Source organism: Schistocerca piceifrons, chromosome X, assembly GCF_021461385.2.
Source record: "Schistocerca piceifrons isolate TAMUIC-IGC-003096 chromosome X, iqSchPice1.1, whole genome shotgun sequence".
Classification (NCBI taxonomy): domain Eukaryota; kingdom Metazoa; phylum Arthropoda; class Insecta; order Orthoptera; family Acrididae; genus Schistocerca; species Schistocerca piceifrons.
This window is the reverse complement of record NC_060149.1, coordinates 287,118,188-287,142,853: the sequence shown is the minus strand read 5'-3', so window position 1 is coordinate 287,142,853 and position 24,666 is coordinate 287,118,188.

Sequence of the window (24,666 nt, the reverse complement as noted above, 5' to 3'; positions counted from 1 at the left end):
TATTGGCGTGGTACACCGGTCAGATAAAAAAAACGGCTCTGAGCACTATGGGACTTAACATCTATGGTCATCAGTCCCCTAGAACTTAGAACTACTTAAACCTAACGACATCACACAACACCCAGCCATCACGAGGCAGAGAAAATCCCTGACCCCGCCGGGAATCGAACCCGGGAACCCGGGCGTGGGAAGCGAGAACGCTACCGCACGACCACGAGATGCGGGCACCGGTCAGATAGCTAGTCCACCGCGATGCCACTCAAAAATGCTTGCCTGACACGGATGTACATCGCCGGAGTGTGGACCTTTCGCGGAGATATAGCTATTGATAAGAAAAATGCTTGCCCTACTTCTTCGCACAGCACCATATGCAGTGCTCCCACAGCTGCTTTTGTTCCCGGATTAGACGTTTTTCCCTAGAACTAAGACTAATCAAGGATATAAAAAATGGTTCAAATGGCTCTAAGCACTATGGGACTTAACATCTGAGGTCATCAGTCCCCTAGACTTAGAACTACTTAAACGTAACTAACCTAAGGACATCACACACACCCGTGCCCGAGGCAGGATTCGAACCTGCGGCCGTAGCAGCAGCGCGGCTCCGGACTAAAGAGCCTGGAATCGCTCGGCCACAGCCAAGGATATCAAAGAAATGTCAATATCGTATCAGTTCCACGATGGTGACAAGAGTACTCTAGATTTTAGGGCTTTTTGCAGGAACTTTGTAGTCGTCTTCAGCACTATCCGTGCTATCGATAATAATAAGCCAATTTTTTGGGCAGTATTTTCTTGGACCCTCCCTACAGCTTGTGCTGGCCATCAGAAGGTAATTTCATTGTGAGTGTCTAGTTCTCAACACATGACCAATAACAGGAACATAAGGCATTTTTCTTCCGAGTCTACGTGCCCGGACCTTGCATTCAGGACAAGGGAATGAACTTTTAACTAATCACATACAGCCTTTTGTTCGTTCTCCCAGGAGGGCGGTCTCTTCCTATTTTTCAGTATTGCACATTGTGTTGCTGTTGCGTACTTACCACAAGGAACCCACTGTGCAAAACAAATTCTGATGTGGCCCCCTTCACTAACTTTTCATTATTGTGCATTGTGATGTCGGTGGAAAAATATTGAGATCAAAGTTCTTAAAAAAATGGATGCTAACGTGAAAAAAGAAAGAAAGTCCCAGTCCGGCACAAATTTTCGTCTGGCAGTCTGTCATTAAAAGCTGACCCCAATCCGGGTTGGCAAAAAAAGAATCAGTTTTGTGACGAGAAATACACTGCTAGCAATGAAAACCGCAATAGCTGGAAGGATATGAAATATAAATCTTTTACTTATTGTGCGTATACAATATGTTAGTAATAGTGGATGATTAAATTTGTAGGTCACTTGGTAGTACACAGGGTTCACAGTAATGCAACATCTGGCAAAATCCACGGCTCTAACACGACTGACATCGAGTCGAACTGAGTTAGGATAGTAGTTACAGGTGCAGCATGCGTCAGATTTATCAGTTATAGCCGGCCGCTGTGGCCGAGTGGTTCTAGGCACTTCAGTCTGGAACCGCGCTGCTGTTACGGTCGCAGTTTCGAATCTTACCTCGGGCATGGATGTGTGTGATGTCCTTAGGTTAGTTAGGTTTAAGTAGTTCTAAGTCTATGGGACTGATGACCTCAGGTGTTAAGTCCCATAGTGTTTAGAGCCTTTTTTATCAGTCATACCGGCTGGCAAGTAGTGGTGTACTAGTCTCTCGGCAACCCATGACCAGATGTTTTCTACATCTTCATGGATACTCTGCAAATCACACTTAAGTGCCTGACAGAGGGTTCATCGAACCACCTTCACAATTATTCTCTGTTATTCCAATCTCGAACATCGATCGGAAAAAACGAGCACCTACATCTTTACGTGCGAGTCTGATTTCCCTTATTTTATTATAATGTTTTATTATAATGCTCGTTTCTCCCTATGTAGGTCGGCGTGAACAAAATATTTTCGAATTCCCAGGAGAAAGTTGGTGATTGAAATTCCGTGAGAGGAGCCCGCAACAACGAAAAACGCATTCGTTTTAGCATATTATGACAGTGTCACTCTCTCCTTTAATTCACGATAATACAAAACGTGCTGCTCTTCTTTAAAATTTCTCGAGGTACTCCATTAATCCCATCTGGTAAGGATCCCAGATCGCACAGCATTACTCCGAAAGAGGACGAACAAGCTGTCTCTTTAGTAGATCTGTTACATTTTCTAAGTGTTCTGCCAATAATACGCAGTGTTTGCTTTGACTTCCCCACAATATTTTCTATGTGTACTTTCCAATTGAAGTTGTTCCCAATTGTAATTCCTAGGTATTTAGCTGAATTTATGGCCTTTAGATTAGACTGATTTATCGTGCAACCGAAGTTTAACGGATTTCTTTTAGCACTCATGAGGATGACCACACACTTTTCATTGTTTAGGGCCAACGTGCAATTTACGCACCCTTCAGGTATCTTTTCTAATCCATTTTGCAATTTTTTGATCTTCTGATGAGTTTACTAGACGGTAAACAACAGCATCATCTGCAAACAACCTAAGACGGTTGCTCAGATTGTCTCCTAAATCATTTATGCAGATAAAGAACAGCGGATGTCCTATAATTATTACTTCTGTTTTACTCGATGTCTTTCCATCAGTTACTACGAACTATAGCCTCTGACAGAAAATCACGACCCCAGTCACACAACTTAGAAGATATTCCATAAGCACGTAGTTTCACTACAAGACGCTTGTGTGGTACACTGTCGAAAGCCTTTTAGAAATCTATAAATACGGAATCAATTTGAAATACCTTGTCAATAGCACTCAACACCTCGTGTGTGTAAAGAGCTAGTTGTGTTTCACAAGACCGATGTTTTCTAAATCCATGTTGACTGTGTGCCATTAGATCGTTCTCTTTGAGGTAATTCATAATATTCTAACACAATATATGTTCCAAAATCTCGTGCATGTAGAAGTTAATGATATGGGCCTGTAATTTAGTGGATTACCCGTACTATCTTTCATGAATATGCTCTGATGAAAGCTTCCTGGAAGTTTTATAGTGAACGGATTTACCATCCGTTTCTATGCACCAGTGTGTGAAGAAAGTAGTGGATAACAGATTTGGTTATGTCTCAGGACGAGCACTGGTAAGGGGATTGAGAATGTGACAAAAATAAGGAGGCAAGAGGCGGGCTTGATCGGCGCAGCACGGAAAGCTGTGCCGGGGAGTGGTGTCGGAGCCTGCGCAAACCGGCCGGAGAAAGCGAGTGCCTGATATAAGCCTGCATGCGGCTCCGCGCCGGGCTCTGATGTAACCCCACAATCGTGACATTACTGGCTTACTTACGCTCCTATAAATGTCGATGGCGTGATTATGCATTTCTATCGCCGAATACACATTTTGACATTTTTGAGCAAACGCCTCCTTCGCAGAGGACTGACATATAAAACCGAGAAGAACACGCACCGTTTCGAAAAGAAAAATCAAATTTCAGGTATAGTTATCGTAATAAAATACTCGAACAAGCTACGGAACAAGTATTCAGCCGCATCTTTTGTAGTGGTTTTTGGTTTCGGTGCTTGCAAAGAAAAAATATTTCGATGAGTTAGTAACGGAAATAAAACGAAATATTACTTACTTCGCCGCATAAAGAAACAGATTTACGTTTGGATAATGCATTATTCACCGCAGACCACATAATTATATTTATAAAATGCAAAAAGTGCGTGAAATAGGTAAAACCCCGAAAGTAGTAAGCACCGCATGAAACAAATTTCCAATTAGTTTGTGACTGCTAGTCAAAAATGCTGTTGCTACACGAACAAAACGTTTATAAACATCGTTCCGGTGGTATAGACATACTTAAGCCTACTTTCACAAATATAGCACGAATGGTTTTTCACAGGATTTTCCATACAATAAATTTGTTATTCATTCACTTGTATTTTCGAACCGTATAAAGAGCATTTTGTGTTCTGCTTAACAAGCTGGAAATTTATACTATTTGGTACTGGTTACACAATCGGTTCTCACTGACAGCAATTAAAGTTGTGTGAAGTACTCGAATTATTTATTTTGACACTTTCTGAAAGTCGTTTTCTATCCACATGTTTTTATAAAACAGGTAGAAACAGGTAACGATAATACATAGTTTGTGACTGCCAGTCAAAGATGCGGTCGCTATATGAGCTAAACGTTTATGAACATCGTTTAGATTGTGTAAGCATATTTAGCACAATGGTTTTTGTAAAATTTTCCGTGCATTAATTTGTTATTTTCTACCAGGTAATTGGCCAAGGAGATTATTACAACAAACTTACTTAAAAAGGCAGTTCAAAAGTGCCTGTTAAGCAATAATGGTTCAAATGACTGAGCACTATGGGACTTAAGATCTAAGGTCATCAGTCCCCTAGACTTAGAACTACTTAAACCTAACTAACCTAAGGACATCACACACATCCATGCCCGAGGCAGGATTCGAACCTGCGACCGTACAATGCAAAGGAGTGTGAAACATGTATAGGTGAAACAACAAGAAAGAATTTTTACTTCCATAATGCTAAATTCTCACCGTAATAATTTTATGTCTTAATATTCTCTGTTCCCGTTGGAGTTAAGACAAAAGTAGAATTCGTCTACAATACTTCTCAGACGACATTTTACTTCTATGAAGTCTACAGCAGTAAGTATTTTATTTTTGAACTCAACGAAATCAGTCAGAACTGGAAGTACAACACTGTCTCGTGTAAATCGACATAAAATTTGGTAGACGTTGTGTCTGGAGGCTGGGAAGTCTTCGATAGTAAATATGTGGTGTCATTCCTCACGCTTTTATGAGATACATCTGGTAATAAAGCAAAGAATAATTCAGAATTTGGTGTTCTCCAAATATACAAATCATTACGAGAGGGGAATGAAGCGATAAGAGCTAGAAAAAGAATCCATGGGAACCCCCAGACCTTTGAGTTTAGTGGTTTGACACTTGTCCACGTGTGAAACCTGAGTTTCTCCTGGCATATAGAATTTTAGAATGTTCAAATAACTTACGGGAGTACAGCCAGGTAATGTCTTCGACGACTGCCGGTATTTAGACAGGTGCACACTCTGTCATTTTCAAGGCCCAAACGCAGCGAGGACGCGTTGTGCGAGGCAATTTTAAACACACAAACCACACACACACACACACACACACACACGAAACAAACACACACATACATACATACATATTGTACATACTAGAGCCACCACACAAGCGAAGATGTCCGACGTCAGAAACGATAATGAATATTAATAACCAACGAATGAGGTAGCAATAACTTTCTTCCTCTGTTTTTGACAAGGGAGAAGGCATAACTTCTGACGCTGGTTTGTGCCTTGCGACAAAGTATGAACCTGGCGAAATATCGGCGGTAGTCGAAGATGTCAACTAGCTGCATTCCCGTTAGTCATTTGAACACTTGTCCACACTTGTCCACTTAGCCACCGAACCACACTACGAGACTCGCTGTCAATAATATTGAAGAGGTATTTGGGATGAAGTATACCATTTTCTTAATATTATCCACGCCGAAAAAAGTAAACATTTAGAATACTCTTGATGAAACTTGCAGATGACCGAACTATTGTGTTCTTTTACGCTATTGTAATAAATATAATTATTTTATTTTTTTCCTCTAAGAGATGTTTTATCACCGATGCCGCAGCCGTAACTGTTGAAACTTTTTATTTTTCCATTTTTTGTCGAGTTCAAAATTATTTGAGAAAATGTCATCTAAAAATAGTGGTCGAGCTTATTGTAAAGATCAGTTCAAAACATAGCGAATTTTAACTAAACCATGTAAGTAGGCTACGTTTCCAAACCAGTCTTACATACCAAAAATAGCATTAATAATTGATAACTACTGCAAAAACAGATTTATCTGCGACCATGGAACAAGAGCTAGATTAAACTTAAATTAACAAAGAAAGAAAAAAAGAAACATAACACTCAAATCAACATGTTCTACCAGGGAATTGGCCAAGGAGGTTAATACAACAAACTTACTTAAAAAGGCAGTTCAAAAGTGCCTTTTAAGCAATACATAGGCCTAGTATACATTAAAGGAATACTTAGATAACATAACGAAGGGGTTGTTAAAAAAATGTAACACATATAAGTAATAATAACGTCAATAAAAATATGCCACTTCACATATCATTTTCACATTACATTTCTTTTCTTATATGGAGAAACCCACTTCCAAAACTATTCAGTGTATAATGCTAATACCGCATTGTCATTTTGACCTCAACATCTGACTTTTTTCATAGAGGGATGCTGATTCAATTTTTCAGGCTAGTCAGTGGCAAGCTGCATAATATGAAATGGAATCCAGACATCGTCGTTATGGTCCTGACATCAGCTGGTAGTGTGTGTAGTGTTGAATTAAGAAACCGTCTTAGTATGGTGTGTGTGGTGTGCGCACTGAATGGGAGTGTTAAAGGATTGAACAATGTACCACTAGCCTTTTACATTATTAGATATCTTCTTTGTAAAGCAGTATTGTACACTAGGGATAAAACTAATGAGGTAGCACTGTTTTAAACAGACTGGCCTTGTATTCGGGAGGGTAATGGTTCTAATATACATTCGGCCATTCTTTCGTGGAATCCCTAAATTACTTCAGGCTAATGCTGGGATGGTTTCTGCTATCAGGCCAAGGCCGACTACCTGTTACATCATTATCGAACTAGACCTGTACGTATAATTTACGTTATTTTTGTTTTTCTTACATATTAATACCAAAACGTGGCCATTATCCTTGTAAAAGTGATCTATGGATTAATATACTACTACCACTACTATCACTGCTGCTACTATTACACAATTTGTACGCTTAGGATTCTTCCCAAAGACTAATTTGCTGCTTCACAGGCAGCGTGGAGGTAATTTAAGCTGAGGGAGCGAGGAAATGGTACAGAAAAATGGAGCTGTTGAGTCTCGCACACAATATTTACCAAGTAAGATTACTTTACGCGAGGACTACAGTGCACAGTCGTGTGAAGCTGCGTCATCTAGATGTTTACTAGAGTCAAATATCCTAACGCAAACAGTTTTGTCAGTCGGCGCATATAGTTTTTCGCAGTGGAGAGAAAATTGTATGTTTCTAGCTGGTATCTTTGATAACATCCATCTGAGACGGAATCCAAGTTACTTCTCTTGTAGGCGATGTAGGCCTATGGGTAAATACAGAAAACCAACAATATTTTGCAGAAGATGGTCTAATTAATGTTACATGATTCTTGAATACATTAATGTAGTTCTTATGCAACCTAAAGTACCTCCTTGGTATAAATAATAGACACTGACAGAAGTATAAAAGTGCAGACACGAGTTTAAAGCAGGGAAGCACTCCGTAGAAAGGGAATATAATGATACATGATGAACAATTTTGCACAGCTCAAAAAGTCCACCAACATATTTCTACGGATTATTGTTTATTTTAACTTTATTATGAGCTAGAATCATTTTAGAATTCAAAATATTCACTGCAGCTGACTTTACATATTCAAGTCCGAAACCACTCATTACCGAAAATAAAGTATTGGTGAAGCAGTAACTTCTTTTTAGCATACGTTTCATATTTACATAATACTATTTCACTTTCATTTACGACGTTTCTCTTCTTATTTACGGATTATTTTGCCAGATAATAAGCCCACTGCCTTCCTTTGTTAGCTCCTATTCTGCGACACATTGCTACGAAGACTTTATGACATATAAAAATCATGCCCTCACACCAAGAAAACATGAAAAGATTCTTCTCGTATCTGTATTCCATAATATAATTAGAAAAATTTACAACTTAATATGTGTGGTATATACATACATATGATACTATCGTGACTCACTGTTAAGCAAACAAATACAGCCCAACAAAATTATGATAAATCTCTCCTTGTTTGGAGCTGTCTTCGTTTTTAAGCTTAATCGAAGTAGTAATTATTAGAACGTAAATTCAGAAGCCAGGATATGCAGTTACATTATATATACAAATATGTTTGCCTATTGCTTTATCTGAGGAGTGGGATAACAGCTCCAAACATGTAGGAACTCATAATAAAGTTTTGCATTGGTTTTTTCGATTCGCGTGTGTCAATTTCATCTCATTTACCATTTATAAATTAAATAGCTATTAAGAACACTGAAATGAAACACTAAATAAATACTTGGCACTATTATTTTTCGCAGTAACTCACAGTGTATAATATGGCAGGGTACATGTCTATATGCTGGATTGGTTCTAGAGCAGTTTTCTAGGGTCTTATAGAGTCCATAATTTCTCACCAAATGGAGCTGTGTGTCTAGTAACCTTCGATTTATTACAGAGTAATTTTACAGGTATCTGTTAGACGTGTAATGTCACATGGACAATAAAAATAAATCTTTCACCTAATAATTACATTCACAGCACAGTACCAGCAGTCTTATACGAACAGAAAACCAAAAGTAAAACAAATTTATCACTCAAGTAATGCAAAAACTCTCAGACTAACATGTAACCATTTTTAAAGACATCATCGTCGCCTTCAATTATTAAAATTATTTATTTCTGAAGTTTGCGATTGCAATTATGCCTTTGGTAATTTGTAAGGGGGACAGGTATGATTATTAATTATATGACAGTTCTTTGATTTTATCTATAATGTAATATTAAAACGTAGTGGAATATGTATAATAAATAATAATAATTATTATTATTATATATGAGCAAACACATGCAGTATTTTTTACTGACCTTGGGAAAGCATTTGTCTCTGTAGACAGAGAGTACTGGATAAAATCGTTAGGGATTTTAACATTTAAAAAATTTAAATACAATATTAAAAGCGAAATTCGTGGTAGAAATGTCTTACTCATTTGAACTGAAAACTGATACTAGACAAGGGGACGGCTTATCACCTATAGTGGAAAGTTTTGTACTTGGAGCATAGTGTACCTAGGAACACATAATGTTTCCTAATCGGTGTTTCAATCTAGTGACTGACTTTAGAATCATATGAAGGAATGAGCACTAGAATCTGCCATAAGCAATTTCCAGCATCGTCTACAGCTTTTCTTGTTAGAATATGAGGTTGTATTTTGTGCAGCATTTATAAATATTAAGAGTGCTACATATTTAAGTGATGTATACGATATTAAAACTATCTGGAGGATATTGTTAATTCTTCAGTTACAGGGTTTTATGGTGAGTAAAATTCTATGTATGTTTCAAACTAGTTACATAACATCTTGATCATTAGGCCATACTTCATCGGTCGTGCACTGTGCTCTACATTGAAACAGAAGAAAGTCTTTTACCATGGAACACGCTATGTTTACAAATAAATGAGTTCCTTTAATGTCTTAACAATTTCCCCTGTCTTGAAAGTGGAAATTTGTGTTGGTTGGCAATAGTTTGTTTTTCAAAATATTTATAACTTGTAACTGGTTTTCGACAGGACTTTTCTTAATTTTAACTTACTGATTATTGATGTGCATCAGAGTAATAATGCAATACAACGATTAGTAAATACAGTGTTCACAAGATTTTCTCGATCGCAACACTTTTAAATTTGAATATAATATTTTTTCCTTGATACATGACCATCATGTGGCTTGGAAAGATTTTTCACATTTGCAAAAACCTTACTTTTCTGAACTAACGGTTATAATTTCAGAAAAAGATTGTAGCACACAAAGTAAATGCTATTATTTCAAAATGGAGTGAGAAAGTACATCAAACTTCTATTACAGAGGTAACTAGACGCGAAAGCCTGAAACGTGTTCGAAGGTACAACTCTCTCTCCTACTGTTTAAATGTGTTTCGGAATAAAAATTGCAAGGATCTGAAATTTGGAAACGAAAATTTCAAAACAACGAACCAATAATTCTGAGAAGAAAATAAACTGGAATTAAGATAAGTTGCTTGGGTTTTGCAGACGATTTTGCAATACTTTCAGAAAATCTGACAGAAGCTGATGCTCAGGTTAGTCTGATGGAAAGAGTATGGAAAAAACTCCTCTCAGAACTTCGCTTAAAAAAAAGCATGAAATATTCTTGAGTTTTAGACACGTTAGATTGACATACGGTTCTAGCGACCGCGACAGTCCCAGAAATGAGGACCATCGGTATGTCGACTGGAATCTGTAACCGAGGTCACTATAACACTCTATCGCAGTGGTGCCCCACCGGGACATAAATGGTTAGTAGAAATGTAGAAATTTTCGTCATCAGTACTTGGCGGTGATGGGAGTGGAGTAAAGTTTCTGATCACTTGAGCGCGCCCAAACGGCCTGGTTAAGTACGTAACAACTTCGCATTACGTTATCGAGTGCGGGCATGTGTCACTGTTCATGGTGATCAGTGCGTAGGATGAGAAAGTTTGTCTTAGCGACATTTCGGATTTAAAGTCGAACAGGCTATGCGCCAGCACTGTGTTTCGCAGCTCCCCTTCTGTCTTTCACCATCAACAAAACAGATACCGTACAGCACTATACTCTACACACACTGAGTAGCCGCCACACAAAGGAGTTATAAATTAAGATTTTTACTGTAATCGTGTATAACAGGGTCGGCATCCGACATCAAAAGAAGGCTGTCGACATTATATTTTCTAATGGACCTAAACATGGAACAGGGCTACGATGACCAATGCTTCACATCCGAAATTGATCACAGTGCTGCGGTATCCAGTCTGGTTGGAGCCACGGAAGGCTACACACCTTCCCAGAAACTTGGAGGAAATATTCTACGAATTTGTTGTAGACTTACGCTATCAGTCTCTCTGGAAATGCTGTTGCTAGTGACGAGCCACTGAGATAATGGATTCATTATATGAAACCACTTGTCGAATATTTCTAAACAACCTTCCGAAATCTGTCGACAGAGAACACATCAACCCAGATTTGTTACTGATTCATAACATTTCGCTTAGATGCATATACCTACATGGTTAAATCAACTGTGTTTTTTGTTTGACGTAAGCAATGAATCTATTTAGCTATTCATGTAGTTAATAATGTCAAGTCCGTAAATCGACTCTCACGAATATATTAAATTTTTATTTAAATTATCGTCAGTGCCAAATTGCCATAAACAAAGACGTAACCAATTTTTACTTTTTTATTTTCTTCCTTCAGAAAAACATGTAAAGCGAAGGAAAATTACATGTAGAAAAAGAGTTTTCATTATTTACTTGAAAATGGAGTCCAGTCAATCGTTGTTACACATTTCCATCTTCAATTACTTTCTAAAGTTTTATTATTCACTGACGAAAGTGTTGATACGGCATTTAATAAAGAAATAATTTTTTAAATAAAGGAACTAGTGAAATATTATTGTATTAGGTACACAAACTGTTACAAATTTGGCAGTTTTAGAATAAGAGGAAAATAATTTTAAAAGAAGACAAAAAATTGTTTTAAAAGTTCTGAAAATGGAGAAATCGATGAAGTACCAAAAAAATAGTGTCATCATATTTATTATCGACGGTTGGACTATATACTTAAATAATTGTAAATAGTATTCATAGGATTAATGGGATCACAGGAGATGTATAACCCTGATTGGTTCAGACTCTTTCATGAGCTACGGATGGCTGTCTTACAAATCACAGATCCTAAAAAATGTCTTACAAAACCTCAGTTGAATTCACTAAAGGTTGAAAATTATCCTTTCCCATAAACGTTACAGGTGTTGGAGGTAAAGTCAGAACGCTAAACATTATGTACAAGGGTAGAAAGTTTTTCAGAAATTCATTGTTTATGGGACTGTTTGTTTTCGTTAGTGGAGCAGCAAACTGACTTTACGTGATCTTGTGCCAATAATTTCTTAGTTCGTTCAGAGTGTACGCTACTTGTACTCCACATTATACGCTGAAAGTAAATCAAAAAGTGGCATGTTACACTTCATCTACCTTGTTTACAAGTAAGATTGTTTAAAAAATTGTCTCAGTCCTGCGATACTGAACAAGATAATGATTAACAATGAATATAGCATATGAATTTTATCTGTGTTGTTTCTGAATAAGGCAGCCTCAGAAACATGCCGAAACATTTGTAGATATACTAACATGATCGTGAAAGTGCCTCTCCGTCTTAAAAGCACTGTTATCTGGTATTTAAACTGAATAAGTGACACAAAGCCTTAAAATCTTGCTATACAAAGAGACTGGTCTCAGTATTATAGCCAGTTCATTAACCTGTATTCTCACTTTGGTGGTCATCTAATATTTACGAAGAATCGTTGTGCTAAGTCATAACATTCCTACAGTTGAGAGAAGAAGTATTTAGAGTTTCATTAAGGACTAATCATGAGAATGTTGATGTCTAGTGATTCAGTTCTCCAAACGGATAGACAGGCAGTATGTTGCAATACCTCTACTAATCATCAGATTGATCTCTACCAACTTAAACTACCAATTGTTCCCAAAACTGGATAGAAAAGGAAAGGACAAAGTAAGGATATGAGGATCGGCCAGTTCAAGTGCAGCTTAAGGATCATCATAGATCAAAATATAACAGTGTCACAGCAGGTTTTAAGTAACCTGGAGCCATGACAAGTGGCACTGCTGTGAAGACAGCTGACCTTCTACAGTTTTTAGTGCTTGGGGAATATTTTGTATCGTGCGTGAACTTTCTTGACTCACGTTGCCGTGACGTCTGATACACTATGTTGCAGATTCCATACATGGATGGACAGGGAGTAACTCAGCTATAACATCTGGCTTTTGTTTATCAAATTGGGTTGCTCATACGGCTATGTCCTTTGAAAATTACTGGTTCACATGCAATCGATTTGGGGTTGACTTATAGCTCAATCGCGTTCTAGAGTTCACCAGTAATTTCACTAAGTAGTACAGTGTCAAATGAGGACATTGTCATAAGAACGGAACAACCATCAACCAAATGGGATCCAGCCAATGGGTCCAGTAGCAGGGCAAACAGAAGAAGAAAGTGGTATCAGGAAATAGGGACTGTCGGAATTTATCAGTACCTGACGGGTTTTCCACTGTCAAAAAATAAATATCGTGATGCTAGTTCCTCTGTTAGATATGCAAGAATCTCAGATAGATGTAGCTGCAGCTAAGGATTAGAGTGTTTACAATAATCGACCAATAGTTTTAGAGAGAGTAGGGAAGATTGGGCAAGGTCATGGCGTTAGGTAACAGTCATGCTAGAGATTTGGGTCAGATGGTGAAGGGACGATTAGAAAACAAGTACCAGATCACAGTGCTCGTTAAGACAAGAGTATGCCTTAACCAAGTGGATCTTAATAAATTCTGCTTCCTGCCGCAAGCATTATCATAACATGATCACCCCCCCTAAAAATGAGAGTGATATTTGAAACAGTAGTTCAGAAATTCAAACACCAGTTTTGAAACACTGACAGGAAAGAAGTACATAACATATCTGGTACAAACTAAAAATATAACATATTCAGTAAAATAGTCATAGGTTACTTTGAAAACTGTTGCCATAAAAATTGAACAGCGTCAGCAACTAAAATGACAGTGCCAGAATATTATGAAAACTGAAGTATGACTTTACTTATTATCGAGAAACACTGACGATGCCTGGGTTAAATTATACAACAAAGAAAGTTGTAAAATTATTAAGTAAAGCATCAGAACATTAAAATACATCTAATTTTAAGAAAAAGTGTCTTCTGTTCGTAGCATAAAAACTATTTCGAACATAGTGGAAAAAGTCAGCAAAACCAGATCAGACAAAGGAAGAAAATAAATAATGAAGTGGGCAAAGATGGTCCCTCTCCACGCCAAAACTAACCTCTGACTTTTCTTTTATGTTATTAGTAGCTAAATAGGTTTGAACACCCCCCTCCCCCCAACTGGATGGTATACACATCTTAAACGATGTTCCAAAACAAGTTCGATACAAAGTAGATACATCCTATAAGTCCCAAAGAGATTTATGAGATTTTCATGCCTCCAAAAAATAAATATCATAGTGATTCTAATGAAATAAGTAACAAAGTAATGAAATATTTACCTGCAGAGGTTTTTGCTACACTTAGTCATTTATGTAATGAATATGTTTATAGCGGAACTCTTCAGACAGAGGTAAACATGTCACTTTCACGCCACTTCGCGGGAAGGCAAGCAGTAATAGCATAACTGACTCATATATTATATCAACATTTTCAACGTTTTAGAGAATATAATGTATAACAGAATATGTAAACACTGAGTGCAGTAAAACAGTGTAAGTGACAAACAGTTTCGATCTGAAAAATGGCTGTCCACTGCACGTGCTATATTCAACTTGGTAAATGATATGTTAGACTCAGTAAAGCAGGAGCTATCACTGTTAATAATATTTTGTAAATTTGCGAAGGTCTTGATAGTGTTAACCATGTTGCCATACTGCGAAAGGTAAAATATTATAGAACAGTTGACAGCGTTGATTCATGGTTGATGACTAACATGTATGATAGTAAACAGTGTGCTTAAATTCTATTTCCATCACAGAGCAAAGGGAACTTTCAGTTTGAAGCAGTAAGATATGGCATCACAAGTGCGTATTCTCGGTAATTTCTGGTGTATAACGTACCGTATTTTACGGACTATAAGACGCACTTATTTCTTGGAAAAATTGCTTCCAAAATTCAGGTGCATCTTATATACGAAATTAATATAAACATGTCCAGTGTTTGATTTAATATTCCTGCCAGTCTTAAAAATGGTCATATATACGATTCCATGGGAACCTGTCTCTGTCTGGAAACATTGGATTGAACTGGCAGCAGCAGTGCACCATGCGACGAACATGAGTTGCGGGGATTCACAAGCTTCCTAACACTGCCGCTCTCCCGCCCAGCCATCGCAAACCCAGAACACTGTGTAGCCAATGATGCCTCACTGCAGTTTAGGGTGCCAGTGAACTTGAACTGAAAGTGGTTTCTGTTATCGGTAACAGTACAATATTTTAATTGTTGTAATTGAATCAACTGTGGGTTCTTGGTGAAACAATGTAAATTAATTAACACACACTGCTTTTTGCCTTGTTTCACAAATTTTATAATGGCTACTGCAAAGCCTGGATTTCGGGTTATAAGCCTGTTTTCAAGTACATTACTGGTTCCAAGGATGATAAAGCAAAGATAAACATGATGATAAGGTAAAGACAAGCATCTAAACCTCTTAACGTATCGATCCTTGGCTTAATGTAAAATTACTTCAAAGACCATTTTTTGACAAATTACCTATGGAATTATACAATTCAGCAATTAAACTAACATGACTAAACATACCTTGGAATAAAGTTGTGAATCAGTCTAGAACTTTTTTATCTACTGATGGATTGAGACCTAAAGTTTTATTCTATCTAGTTGTTATATCATCTTAAAGAGGTGAACAACTGAGTTTGATTTGCTCATTTAATAATAGGTGTGGGGATGTAAACATCTGTTATTTTTTTTACTTCGAGAATATCTAACTGGTTGTGTTTTGCCCCTTTTCCTCTGTGTGCAAGGCTTCTACGTCTACTGTGTGCTTGTGGGTTTTGTGAAGGCAATATTCCGCAAGGCTATAAATATGAAGCATTTCACCACATTATCCTCCGTCTCCTTTCTTCCCCATGTCCCAAGAAGTCTATGACCAGGAACTTAATACAATAACAACAATAGCCACAAATCACGAATCTGAAGCCAGCATCATTGACAAATTTCTAAGTAAAAAGATGAAGAAGTAAGCTGGTCCCTATTGTTCCCAATGAACAACACCAATAAACTGGAAAAGAAATGGTACAGATTACTGTTTATAGAGAAAACGTCAAACAGGATAAGTAACATTTTGAAGGCAAAGGGTTTCTCGGCGCTTTTCTATGTCCCTCAGACAATAGGTAGTTGTTCGTTGAATACAAAAGACAAACAAACAGCCATCACAAAAAGTGGGGTTTATCAGATCATATGTATATCTTGCTACATTGGACGCACTGGGAGGTCAGTCTGCACCAGACATAAAAGCTGGAGATTGAAGAAAGCTGATTCAGCCTTTTCGGAACATTGCTTTAACAAAAACCACAAATATGTAATAGATGTAGAAGTCTTACACACACACTGAAAGGGGACAAAACCCAGCCAATTAGAATTTCTCGAAATTAAAAAACAGATGTGTACATCCCAACACCTATTATTAAATGATCAAACCCAATTCAATTATTTACCTCTTTTAGATGATATCACAACTCTAGACATAAGTAAAAATTTGGTTCTCACTCCATCAGTAGATAAAAAAGTCGTAGGCTGATGCATAATTTTGGTCCTAGCTATGTTTAATCATGTTAGTATAATTTCTGAATTGTGTTATTCCATAGGTAATTTGTCAAAAAGTGGTCTTTGAAGTAATTTTCCATTAAGCCAAGGATCGATACATGAAGAAGATGAGATGTTTATCTTTTACTTGTAGTCATGTTTATCTTTGCTTTATCATCTCTGGAATCAGTAATGTACTTGAAAATGGGCTTATATCCCGAAACCTAGGCTGTGCAGTAATCATAATAAAATTTGTGAACCAAGGTAAAAAACAGTGTTTGATTAGTTAAGTACAATAGTTTTGTTAGTAGCTAGTTTCGTAATGGAAAGTATAAAGGTATTCATGTAATGTGGCTATAAATTGAAAGTAATAGCATTTGCAGAACATGGAAACAGACAGAGCAGCCGAGTGGCATTTCGGCCCTCCACCAACACACACACACACACACACACACACACACACACACACACACAAAAACATTCGCGACTGGCGGGCTAGTAAACAATAACTGAAAACAATGAGGGAGACTAAATGCGCAAATAGAGAACTGTGTGCAAAATGGCCAAAACCAGAGGATGACATATTGAAATAGATTCAAGTATACCGTCAAAATGGCATTGGAATTAATACAAAAATGATTCAAATAGATGATCGTAAGTTAGCGCTACAGTGGAACTTAACAGACTTTAAGGGTAGAGTTGGTTGGTGCCACACGTTTATGAAGCGTCATGCGGACCAAAACCAAAATATCTCAGAAAACGCCACAAGTGCATGAAGAGAAAATATTATCTCTCCATCGTTTTATCATTCAACATCGAAAGAAAACCAGTGTGGAACCAAGTCAAATAGAGAATATGGTCGAAACTCCTCTGACAATTTGATGTGACGGGTAACAGACCTGTTGTCATAACATAAAAACAAGTAGCCATGAAAAAATGCACTACACTGTTGCCTTTTCGTATTGTGCTGACGGTACTAAACTTGTCCCAATGATCATTTTCAAGCGCTAAACAACGTCAAAACCTCTACAATACCATTAGATATTGTTATTCACGTACATAACAATAGTTGGATGGAAAAGGCTGGTATGAAAGTATGGATTAACAGAATGTAGTAGAGAAGTAAAGGTGCTTTATTGAAGAAGAGTTCTCTTGTGCTAAATCAGTTTAGTAGCCACTTCAAAAATTCTATGAAAGAGACATTGAGACAGGGAAATACAGAGCTTGCTGTTATTTCGGGAGGACTTACTTCACAACTGCAACCTCTTGATGTCTCAATAAATAAATCATTTAAAGTGCATATGAGAGGTATCAAACAAATGGATGATGTATGAAATCCAACATGAATTCACGCCGAAGGGAGCTTTAAAGTGACCTCCAATGAAACAAGTATGTCAGTGCATAAAACAGTAGTGGTCTGGAGGGAGAGAAGACATTATTGTTAAATCTTTCAAGAAGTGTAGCGTAAGTAACGCTCTGGATGGCAGTGAAGACCATCTTATACATAAAGGGGTCAGAAATGACGACGAAGAGGAAGAAGAAGAAGAAGAAGAAGAAGAAGAAGAAGAAAGTTCAGAAGACAATTTTCAGGGATTTTAATGGTCAGTTCGGTTTTATAAACTAAGAATTTTTTTTTAGTCTGGAATTACAGTCTAATAATAAAAATGGTAAAAATGTTATTTAAAAAATGCTTAAAAATTAAGGTGCATCTTACAGTACATCGTATCTTATAGTCGGCAAATTACGGTATATCTCCCACTTGCGCTATAGAAGAATGTAAATTTTGTCCTGTATGTAAATGATACAAGTATGGGGATAAAAGGTAGTATCAGACCTCTTGCTAAAAAAAAAAGAGGTAATGAAATGTATGGAAACATCAAACAGTGGTTCAACGCAAATGTAATGCATCAAATTTTGACATTGCTAAGTACATTGCTTTCAGTTCTTTTTATAGAACTCCCGATGCTATAGTTATAATACCTTCAAAAACAGTAGGTAAGGTACTTTTTTGGGAACATACTGACAGATCACAACTGAATTGGAAAGCCCATATTATATGTCTAAGGTAGTACCTGATTTCAGCTGTATTTTCAGTAACGGTACGCATGATTATCGCTATGGATGACTTAAAATTGAACAATAACTAGTTTATTCTGCATATTTGTATCATGTATGAGTTGTAGAATCATTTTTGGGGATAGTTGACTTAGATCTCTAAGTGACGATTCCACAAAGCATAAGCATATTATGAGAGTTTTTGTATCTGGTGTAATTTTATACTAGCCTGCAGAGATGTACTAAAAATCTGGTATTCTGATACTGTTTCCCAATGTACACATCCATAATAGTTCAAATCGTTCAAATGGCTCTGAGCACTATGGGACTTAACATACGAGGTCATCAGTCCCCTAGAACTTAGAACTACTTAAACCTAACTAACCTAAGGACATCACACACATTCATGCCCGAGGCACGATTCGAACCTGCGACCGTAGCCATCCATAATAGTGTAAAGATTGATTATAATATTGGGATAAAAAACATTCTCTCTGATAAATACAAGAGTATAACATTAATACAGGACGAGGCCTAATATATGAATAAACCTATATTCAACAACGCACTCGGGAATATCAAATAGCTAGTGGCCAATATAGTGAAGATAAAGAGTGGATTACTGAATTTTATGATATGAAATTCCTTCTGAAAAGTATGTCCACAAGGACACCTTTAAAAATGAATTATGTTATAATAAAATTATAGTTATTACTTTAATTCTATAATATTTCATAAATTTTGAGGAATTCTGTTGTTCTGATCTTGGAAAAAAAAGTGCATCTATCTCTATATTCGAGTGACTTCTCTCCATAGGGCTCGTGGCTGATGATTTATGTAATATTGTGTAAAATGTAATCCTTGGTGGCCTTAAGTTGAAAATTATTCCAGCATTCATAAAACATAAACTGACAGACATGGAAAGTGAGGCTTCATGAGGAACTGATATTTATCAAATTTTGCGGAAATGTTGCTAACATAACGGGTATTAAATGACTAAACTTTCACTCCATTCAGAACGATGTCCGTAATCAACATGAGTACGACACTAATGGAGAAGAATAGACTGGCATTTTTTGTGACATGGAAGCAACTATCTCCGAATATCATATTGTAGAATTTCTTGTCATGCCTGAAACGCCTGCTGTGTCATGTCTTGAAGACTACTGGTTGGAGACTAGTATGAACGTATGCGTCTTCCCGTCACAATACATACAAGCTCCACTGGTGACAAATAGTGGGCCTGGGCAGTTAAGAATCCATACAATCGTCAAGGTAATTGTGTTGTGAACTGCAGTGTTATCTCTCGCACTATCCTATTGGAATATGCAGTTTGGTACCCTGGTCATGAAGGGTATGACAAGAGAGTTCGCGATTTTTTCCACATACTGGTGATCATTCGGCTTTCCTCACACAATTACCAAATTAATCATGTCGTCACATCCAGTAGCTCCCTACACGATGATTACAGGTGTTTGAGAGATACGGGGGTTGAAAATCGCTACTTCCTGTGACAAGTTGAGGTCGTTCACTCCGCCACAAGCAGAAGCGAGACTCATCGATGAACAACTCTCATTGTAATTCAAGTCTCTGTTGTTAATGGTATGTTGACAGCCGCAAACGATGCACGACAACTCGAGATCTCAATCCAGCTTCTGGCAATCTGTTCCCTACGGTTCATGGTGACACTCTGTCTACAGCCTCTGCCCGCATTTCAGCTGCTGTCGTCCGTCTATACGGCAGAGACAGCTGAACAATCCTACAATCTTCTCGTGGTGTAGTCCTAGTGGAAGGACCCTTGCCGACTCTTCTTGTCACACTGTTGTCCACAGCCCATCTCGCCACCATCCGTTCTACACCCATTTCAACTACAGTCAATCGCCTGTGCGATCCATCGGTATGATGATTCCGTGTCCCTCATGGCAATGATTTGATATTTCTCGCAGTTCAGAAGATGCCGATAAGTTACACGTATACGTCCTTTGGAAATGCTATATTGAGATCACCACTTTAATGTTTCAGTATCATTAGGCACATCCAGTATCCACCCGTGCTCACGCAGTTCTTCATCTGTAGGAATGGCATTTCTGTGAATTGAAAATAGTGAAAATAAGGTCGCACGATGATGATATTGCAATCAGTATATCTCACAGGCATGGAAGCACAGTAGTATTTGTTTGGTAGTGTTCGGTCAAGGTGTTCATGGTGTAACACTTCCATTTTCGTCAGTGTATGATATAGGCCTATGCTTCTCTAGGGCCCGCCATCGAAAACGGCACACCTGTCACAGTGTGCGCCATAATTAGACTGTTGACGACTGGGAAGTATTTGCTTGTCTGACGTCTGCTCCTCTGTCTATATTGTGGTGCAATTTCTAATGACAGCAGCCCCCATAGCCATCGAGCGTGTCTTGTGTAAAAATTTGTCGTCGAACCTAGTACCGGTTTTCAGCCTTACGAGTGCTCCATAAGATCTTAAATTTGTTGAAGATATAGGAGATTCAAGAAAGGTAAATCCGCTTACTCAGCCTCTGGTACAACGACTACTATACACAGGAAACATACTTGCAATAATACGTTCTTCAGTAAAGAAGACCTTCGAAATCACAAATTTTATGCAAGCAGGCGCTCACCCTCATTTGGGAAAGAATGCTGTCGGCTTCACGGATGCAACACTTCCACGAAAGGGCATTAGCGTGTCATAATAATAAAAAGTATTATTATTATTATTATTATTGTTCTATTCAGATCGGTAGTATTGTACTGAAAATGGGAGGATCTGCAGCTATGATAATTCTTAATGTTGCCCAGCGTAAATCTGACGCTTTGCAATATTATGTTATCAGCGGACCGATCTTCGCGGAGGCATCTTTCTTGTACCCATCACTGCAATAATAACAAGTAAGCTCTCTTGACGTTTTCGTATTGGGTAAATGTAATCCCAGTTCAATGTTGTCATGAGTAACTCACCTTAACCGCTACGTGAAGGTCGCGGTTCTCAGTCTAACACCTCTGCAACTACTTCCTGTAATTTGATATTTTCCTTTAGCGTTCCTGTCTTGCCTTAAATTTGGAATTTTGTTTAATATTTTAGTTCCAATTAAAAACTTATCCTTTTTTCAATTGTACATTGCGATATATAGTTACCCTGTATAAAATTAAAGGCACTTACAAAGTGAAGTTCGTAGCCGCCAATGTAGGCTGGTGTTTTGATTTTCTTGCAGATACAAAGTAGCTGCACGTTCCAGTGGACACGCCCTCGCTGAGACGCAGTTGTGGCGTTTAGAAGAAAGTGTCACGGCTGACGGAACCAAACGCCTGTTGCAACACATGGACAGGTATAAATATGGCTCAAGCTGCAACAAGCCGTGCGTAACTGCCGCTGACAGCAAAGCAGCAGCGCTATCACCTACGTGGACACAATTCAGCGATCCAAAACCAATCACCTCGGACCCACGTTCCTGAACTATACAATGGATATCGTATTTTAGTAGCAGCAAATTATGTGTCACACAGCAAACGTTTCCTTAGTTCAGTAAACAACTACAACTACATCCCCCCTCATTTATTTTTGACCTCATAGATCTAAGACAATCTGTAAATAGGATGAAATCGTAAGAACTGTGTGAAGATTAAATCAAAGGTGGAAGAATATCTGACAAGCCACATGGGTACGTACATTTGTTGTTCACCTATGCGTCTTGTTGAATGAGAGTGAGCAAGCAGTATGTCTGCAATGACTGCGTCTTTTAAACCAATTTCTCGGTGTACACTTCAGGCTAGTACTCCGCCACATATATCACATATACGTCATGTTGTCGTAGTGACAATATAACATACAGTCAGGTATACTGACTACGGCTGCGCGTAAAACATAAACATCTTGAACATTTGCCTCTATAACTGCTATGCGTTTCTGAAACAGAGCACGCTGTTGTAACTCTCACTATAGGCCATTTAAGAAAACCATGTATTACGTTCTCCTGTTTAAACACGCAAATTCATCACGGTAAGAACTAAAAAAATTCGTGCCTGCCAACAGCGAATCAGTCCTCACTGATGGCTCATTACCGTTCTCCTATTTTTTCGAAACTATTTATGCTGTTTACTATTGTTTTAAGGTCAATTATATTACTAATTTTAACTCGCTCTTCGTCGTTTGTGTTCTTGCATCTTCGTATCCCTAGTCTTTTTCCTATCTCCCTTTACACTAAGATGCTGATGCAGCCCAAATATCCTCTTATTACTTTGTTACCGTTATTACCACCATCAACATTATGTTCCCCTGTCTCGACTTAGCCGTATATCAATGCGACTGTATTAGTTTAACTGCTGCTTCAACCATCAAAACACGTTTGTTGCTAATTTTTTGTTATTTTTCTTACAACAGTTAAGTATGATATTTGTGCGTGGCAGATTAAAACTGGGTGCAACACCAATATGTGAAAGCAGATTCCTGCCTTTCTCTGCCAGTGCGCAACCAAACACGTCATACGAGTACACCACCGAGCGCATCTCAAAACTTTAACTTGGGATATTTCGTCGTCTTTCGTTCCAAACAATGCAGCGCAAAATTGCAACTCACTAAGTCCGGCCACCTTGAGGCGTTATGTCGCTGTCTGCGGTGTGTTTGTAACCGCTTTCGTTATTTTATTTACAATAAAGAAGAAACAGCAATTGATTATACTCTATCTGATGTAAATTTCAGTCACTCGATTCAAGCTAAATATGTTAGCTGTTTTACTCCTTACATGATTAGCTGTCATTATGAGTTTGTGTAATATCTATTCTTGATATTGAAATGTAGATGTCTGTTTTTGATATTGTTCGTGGTAGCAACAACTAAATTAATGCTCCTGGTCTTTCGTTGAATGCTGAGTGACGTAGATGCTTTGAAGGAGTTTCAGAATGCAGATACTTTGGCGTGAAACAGTGTTTTAGTTTAATTACATAATTGATCTGAATCTAAAATAATATTCTGGTAAAACACAGTCATATAATTATAGGAAATTAACTGTTATTAGTAAAAATGAATAACAATCAGAAGCTGAGCATCTAGTAAACCGACGTCAATTGGTGGCATCTGCGGCAAGAATCTTTTCGTTTTTTACCTCCACATGGCAAGAAATTAATTATTACACCAACATTTATGGATGAAAGGTGCGATATCACAAATTTTTCGTTTTGTTATCAGTGTTAATCAATGTCTACTGTGTTATTTGTATGTCAAGAGTGCAAATCAGGTATAACAAAGGGTTTTATAGTCCAAACCGTCTCAGATTAATTGAACGAATAAATAAATACATTTCCAGCAGATCAAATTGCTGACATTGGAGTGACATGCAAGAGCTGAAGACATCCAGTCTCTACAGAAGCGCATTAAGCATACAAATGAGTAGTTGCCACCTTCCAACCGAATAGCTGCAACAGAGAAGGATGGCGTAATGCTGAAATGTCACCGTCGTGCTTGGTGGAAAGGTTAAAGAAAGGATGAAGTTTGCTGCCAGGTATCCCCGTAACGGGGCAATGAAAAATTATGAAAAGACAGAAATATTAGAGGTTTTCTGAGGAGATAGTATTGGCAGCCGACGTGAGCAGTGGGTCAGTCACAATTTAGACCAGTTTTTGTGGATCGATCAGGTCCACAACTGCCCTCTTCTAGCCCATGCTGTTGCAATCTTCACATCTACACAGCCATTTAAATCTATAGTCTGCGAAACACTGTGAAGTGCATGGCATAGGACAATTCCCGCTCTACCCGTATTAGGATTTCTACTCGTTCCATTCGTATATGGATCGCGGGAAGAATGATTTCTTAAATGCTTTTGTATGTGCTATGGTAATGTCAATATTAGCTTCGCGGTCTCTACAGGAGCGATATATAGGGCATTGTTGTTTATTCCTCTATTCCTCATTTAATACTGACGCTTGAAAATTTATAAGTAAACTTTTGCAGAATAGTTGGCGTCTATTTTATAGTGTCCGCCAGTTCAGGTTTATCAGTGCCTCTCCTGTGCGTCAAATAAACATATGACCACTCTGTATAAGTCACTATCGTCTGTTACTTCAGGAATACTCTAGGATAGATTGCGGGAGAGTTTTGTAAATAATCTCGTTTCGAGGCTGACTACATTTTCCCAATACCATAACAACTAACCGAAGTCTATCACCTCCTTTTCCTTCGACTGAGCCTATGCTACACACTCCATTTCATATCCCTACAAACTGTTGCTCTCAGGTATTTGTATGAGTGGACTGATTCCAATTGTGACTCGTCGATGTTGTAGTCTTAG